Source organism: Balaenoptera musculus, chromosome 7 (genome assembly GCF_009873245.2).
Source record: "Balaenoptera musculus isolate JJ_BM4_2016_0621 chromosome 7, mBalMus1.pri.v3, whole genome shotgun sequence".
NCBI classification, from domain to species: Eukaryota; Metazoa; Chordata; class Mammalia; order Artiodactyla; family Balaenopteridae; genus Balaenoptera; species Balaenoptera musculus.
This window is the reverse complement of record NC_045791.1, coordinates 43181963-43188096: the sequence shown is the minus strand read 5'-3', so window position 1 is coordinate 43188096 and position 6134 is coordinate 43181963. Positions and strand designations below refer to the sequence as shown.

General features: G+C 42.1%; 1 pseudogene; it reads left to right on the top strand.

The window, feature by feature from the left end:
- The first annotated feature begins 5070 nt into the window (after positions 1 to 5070).
- Positions 5071 to 5628, top strand: LOC118897740 (annotated as a pseudogene).
- Positions 5629 to 6134: the final 506 nt, after the last annotated feature.

The following is a 6134-nucleotide window of genomic DNA, read 5'->3' as shown; positions in this document are numbered from 1 at the left end:
TGAGTGTGTGATTTTTCCCATCCCTGTGGCTGACACCGGTTTTTTGCTTGCTGAATTTCAATTTCTGGTTATACAGACGACACAGAACTCTAGTTGGCTGCCCATCCATCTTGCTTCCATGATCTATTAACAATTCCCACAGATCCCTATGGGTTAAGACACTCTGATTGTCACTCTGGCCTTGCTGCCCATTTCAATAATGATGTCCACCCTATTTCTGTAGAGACTAAATTGCCTCTGCTATTTTAGAATCCTATCAATTCCAGTAATACCAGGGAAACCAGTTCCAATATAGTATCTCTCACCATCAGTCAGCCGCCACAGGCAAGCTTCTCCACCATGTTGTGCTTGCCTTCATCATGCATTCTTTATTGACTGAGTGGAAGAGTGTCCTTTGGGCCTCCTCAGAGCTCGTAGTCAGGTGGAGGTTTCTTTGATCTAATGTAAATCCATTACAACATTCCCACCTCTCTCTCGGAACCTTTTGATCCTTTTCCCAATACTCTGCCAAAGCAGTTTTATACCTGATTTGCTTTGGTCAGCTCCAAGCTTCAAAGAATGATCCCAGCAGTGTATTAGGACCAATTTTTTTTTTGTCCTTGCTAAGACATCGAACCCTATATCATGGGAGAGTGTTCCAATGTCAATAACTTCTCCCCTCTCCAGCCTTACGCTCTAACCTCATATGTGAGTACACTCAAGATCTACCCCTACACTTGTTCCCTTAGTTTCTGTATTGCAATTCTTTAGCTGTGCTGTTTCTTCCCAGAGCAAGGAGCATGTATCCCCCTGTGGTGGTGCTGTGACCTAAACATTCCTAGCATTACAGCTCTGACACCACAGGACAGGAACCAATGTTCTGCTATTATATACACACTTTATTAGTATAAATCTGCTGTATTCATGTATGCACTTATAGAGCAGAGAAATAACCTTCTGATGGGTCCAGTCTAGAGCGGTGAACAGGACAGGGTCTGAACACGAGAGGAAGGAGCATATCTTATGAGGCATCTTCCTCGGATGAGGTTTTGTAGGGTCTCTTGGTCAGGGTTTCTCAACAGCAGCACTATTGGCATACGGGCTGGGCAATTCTTTCTTGCTGGGGACATCGCAGGTTGTTCACAGTGTCCCTGGCCTCTTTCTAGTAGATGCCAATGGCACCTCCCTCCCACAGCTGTGATCACCAAATCTTCCAGGTGAGAGCCACTGCTTGGATGATTGGACCCAGGCTTTTGCAGATGTCTCTTGGGTGATGGCAGGATTCCTCGGGGTGCAGGTGAGGTGAGGTGTCGTTGGTCTCTTCCTCTGCACGTGTGGTAGCTGCAGCAGTGGCTAAGAAGATATAAACTAGGGCATAAAATATGTCTGACCCAAAGGTAGATCATATGTGCTCAGTTCACAGAAGTGAACACTGAGTCTCAGAAAGGCAAAACAACTTAGGCTGATACATTTAAGTTTGATGCCCTGGGCATAAAGATGAATAAGACACAATTCCTCTCCTCAAGGAATACTCGGTCCAGCAACTGTGAAGGATTATATAATTAATCATTGCACATAAGTGTTGATGAGGTCATATAACCAGCAATTAACAAAGCTGAAAACAGAATGAGGTATATTCATGTTAGTACCGTTTAGATATGCCTCAGGATTTTATTATGTTTACTGCATGCTAGAATTTTTGCTAAATTATTTGTGTACCTGGTATCATTTAACATTCATAGAAATGTACCCAAGTAGGCAGTCTCGTTCCCATTCTTCAGATAATGAGGTGGCCCTTTTTTATACACCTTCATGTGACCTAGACACATTACGCTTAAAGAGACGCTGCTCTGTAGAGGAGGATGACCTCAGACTGATAAAATCAATGCAGACAAGCACGGAGATGCGGGCACAAGATAACGCAGCCCGTGGCGGGACACAGCAGGACCCAATGACCGTTTGCATTAGGTCCATCTTCATCCTCCAACAGCGTGACTAATTAAGATATGGGCTGATACTAAGTAGCTCAACTCTTTTTAACAGTGGCTTGTGAAACTGTGGAAACTATCTAAAAATATAGAACTACTGTGAGAGAAATAATGTTGTTACAAGGGAATTGATAACCCAGGATAATGGGAAGGGGAAGAAATAGCAAGTTGGAGCTAATTACCAGGGAAAGCCCCCTGACACTGAGAATGGTGGGCCAGGATAACGGTCTCCTGAGGGGAGTGGCAGAATCACCATCAGTTAGTACATTTAAAAATAGGCAACAGAGCACCAGAAACAAGACTATTGGGAATAATCTCGCATTAGGCAGGAAGGGAGGTAATTGACTAAGTGACCTAATATTAAGAGCTTTCTTTCTCATGAATTTCTAGAATTCTAAAAAAAAAAAATAAAACCTTATAGGCTGTATACAGAAATGTGGGTACCTAATGACTGGAGATGCCTAAATATAGCCCCAAATTATTCATAAATGGAAAATGAGAGCAGCCGTGCCCCAGATGAAGCATAATAGGAGGGTCAGAGGAAATGTAGGAGCTGGACAGGGAAAGTGGAGACACTGTCAAGAGTCAGATTTCTCTGAGGCAGGCACACAGGGCTGTGCCCAAGTACCCCTGGGCTGGGAGAAGACCGTATTCGTTAATTACTGAGAGGTGTCTTTGCCTTTCTTCTTTCAGTCCTACTCTCCCATGATGTCAGATGGAGATTGCAAAGACCACCCTTTGTGGACTCCTATATCATCCACATCTTCCAAGTTGGCACTCTCCTTTCCTTAAAACTGATGACTGGCATGATCTCAAAGCACTGTTTCCCAATTCAAAGTCCAAAGCTTGACTGACTCTCAGCCACTGGAGCCTTGCTAAAAATGCAGATTTCAAGATCTCACTGCGGGCCCATGGCATCTGGATGTTTGTGAACGCATGAATCTGCATTTTTAAAAACTTTCCCTGGGTAGGTCTTACATGCAGCGTTAAGTTAGAGAAACTCTGCCTGGGGAAGGGCAGGCTGGCTAAAGAAAAAGAAACCACAGGGAAGGGAAGTGCAGCCCAATCGTCCTCCCCTCTTTCCTCATTTGCTTTCCCTGATTTTGCTTTACTCGCAACCAAAAGAGACCTCCTTACACTTCCGTATCACTCTTGTACTTGTAGGTATGTGTTTACACACCTATAATTTATATTTTACCTACTTTCAGAAAGACGTTAACATGATTTTCTTATATTGCTAATATGCTGGTTATGATTTCTCTGCTTTGTATTTGCGGTACTGTTTTAACCCTCTAGAGGACGGGGATTAGGACTTAACCATCTTTCTATCCCTCGCCATTTTGTGGAAAAGCATAGATTCATTTTTCAATGCAACTAAGCGGATCTGTAAAAAGTATTAAAAATCAGGCTTGCATTAGAAACCCAGGGTGTGTCAGCTTTGCCAGTGTGAGAAGGCATAGTCTGGAGGCTGGACACTGAGCTTGGTGTCGAGACCTGGCTTTTGTTTCAGCTCCGTCAACCATCACGTATGAACATTTCAGCCAGTCCTGCAGCCTCCCAGTTTATCTTCCTGTAAGCAGGGATAACACTCACTTTCTCACTTCTCTCACAAAGCCGCTGAGACAGTAAGCATGATAATATCCCTATTTCATATCACTTTTCACTTAGGAAAGCTAAAAACGACATCAACGTTCTCCGCATCGCCATTTCACAATCTACAAACCACTGAACAGGAGTTCAGTCTGGGTTCCCCAGAGATAATTATTTTCCCTCATCCCAGAACATGCAAGATAAAACAGTAAAAAAAAAACAAAGATTTCAGGAATTACATCTAGTTGAAATGTATATCAGTGGTCGGTCTTCTAATTCCCCAGATAATGCTAGATCTCGAGACAAGGAAAATAATTGATGTTGTTTAATTTTTGACATGCTACCTAATGAACAGCTAAGCCATTTTCATAGAAGGCAAAATTACAGCACTGCTGCGGGTATGCGGCTCCTATATCTAAAGTTAATTGGATTTTCCATTATGATGAGGCTTGTTTTTCAGAACTGAATCTCTCAGTCTCTTCCAAATGCTCTGAGTTGATGGTGAGACAGGAAATATATAGGGTATGGATTGGGGAGGTATCTCATGAGGTCAAAGAATCCCAAGTATACTGAAGCATTACAGTGTGCAAGCAGGAACTAGGATTTGTGTAGAATGTATGTCTTCTCAAAATGAAGTTTTTCAGGAGGGAAAATTGACTACTTGTTACTGTAGTCTCTCTCTCTCTCCTAGACAGTAATGTGTTTTAGCTCCATTAAGATATTGAGTGTTATCTGTGCAGACTGGAACAAAATAACCAGACCAACTTTTTTTTTTTTTTTTTTTCCTAGTCCAATTGATTGCTCTACAGATTACGTAATTCAGCATCAGTTTGCTCTCTCCGGTGTTTTGAAACATGAAAAGAGCTTTCAAAGTGAGAGAACCAATTTGAAAAAAGCTTCAGCACCACTGTTGGGCCAGGAGACAATGGGGCTTTCCCGGTTGTGAAATGGCAACTCACACTGTCACCTTGAAAATCACAATGAACAAGGGTGCTACTGCATATATGCCAGCAACCTCAAAGAACCAGAGGGTGGGTCTCTGGGGAGGTGAACAGCCGGCCCAGTGCGCTCAGGGCCCATGAAGTGGTCGGGAGAGTCGCTTGGTCTAGGCTTCCACACAGGAAAGAACTTCTGTTTGAAGTTTTGACATTCTCTATGAAAAAAGACTACGTGTTAAGTACTTTCTGGTTGTATGACCTTATCGACAATTATGTGCAATTATTTATTACATACTATTTCACAGTTTGCTGGACTGAGAATTCCTTGAAGGAGAGTATTACGTCTTAATCACCTTGATGCCCAGTGCAGTGTATCAACCTTGTGCATCAACTTAAGTTTTTAAAATATCTATTCCTTTGTGTTAAGGGCATTCATTTGTTAAGTCTGAACCCTAAAAATATGCTGAAGGAGAGCTGCACCTGGATGAGTTGAGCAAAGGTTGGAGTGAGCCCTCTCATGGCTGAAGAAGACTAGAGGAAGCAGTGAGTGCTGGGTGGAAAGAGTAAGGCTCAAGATGGAAAATCATGAACCAGACCATACTGTCAAGGAGAACTTGATATCATAACCAGGAAAATTAACCAACTTCCGGAAGCAGAAAGGAATCTGCTTGAAAATGGATCAACATATATTGGACTTAATGCTGCTCTCTGTGGCCTCATAGCAAATGGTCTTTTTTGATGCATCTTACCCGTGACACAGTCTCATATAGCTGCTGGTTTACCAATGGCAGTGATCCCATTTTTGATGGCACACGTATCTTACAAAGGTTTTGTGATTTGCATAGCGAAACCTGTACCATAACACATGGTGGATTGGTTGGTCTTGTTTTTGGTGGCCTGTACCCTGTTTTCTTGGCTATCCCTTGTGAATGGTGGCCTAACCAGGTATAACTCAGCCCTGCTACCCGAGAAAGGAAACAAATTACTGGATCAGGATGACTAAACCTGTCTTTAGAAAGATGTTATTTCCAATTTTGCTCCAGACTGGGCTTGCAGCGTACCTTGGGTCTAGACAATATAAACTACTTATAAAGGCTCTTTAGATACCTGAACCGGGCCTAGAAATTCAGTAATTGTTAAGCACATCTGTACACAAAAATAAAGATTGTAAAAATAACCTACATCTAAGTATGAATAAACAGAGACATAATTTAAAAAAAGCATACCATAATTTTGTTAACCTTATTATGGCATTTCTTATGTTTTTAAGTCACAAGGAGTGGAAAAATAAAGTGACATGCACCCCTCTAGACTTCCAACAACCCTGACCACACATGGAGCTGCTGCACCAACTGACGTCAATGAGGAGAGCGTCGATACAGGCTTTTGAAGATGGGAAGAAGCTGCGAGAGACAAATTAGGGGGGCAGCTGGTGAAAGCCATGGATGGAATTAGCCAGAGTCCAAAATGTTTTAAAAGCATTTCTCCAAATATCTGTCTTTTAATGTCCTAAAAACAAAAATTTTGCCTCCGTCTATGTCAACTTTTACGTTAAACTTAAGTATTTGTTCTGCTGCTTTACGGAAGAAAGAATACGAGAACATTGCCTGGCACTTGGATAACTTAAAACAATTAAATA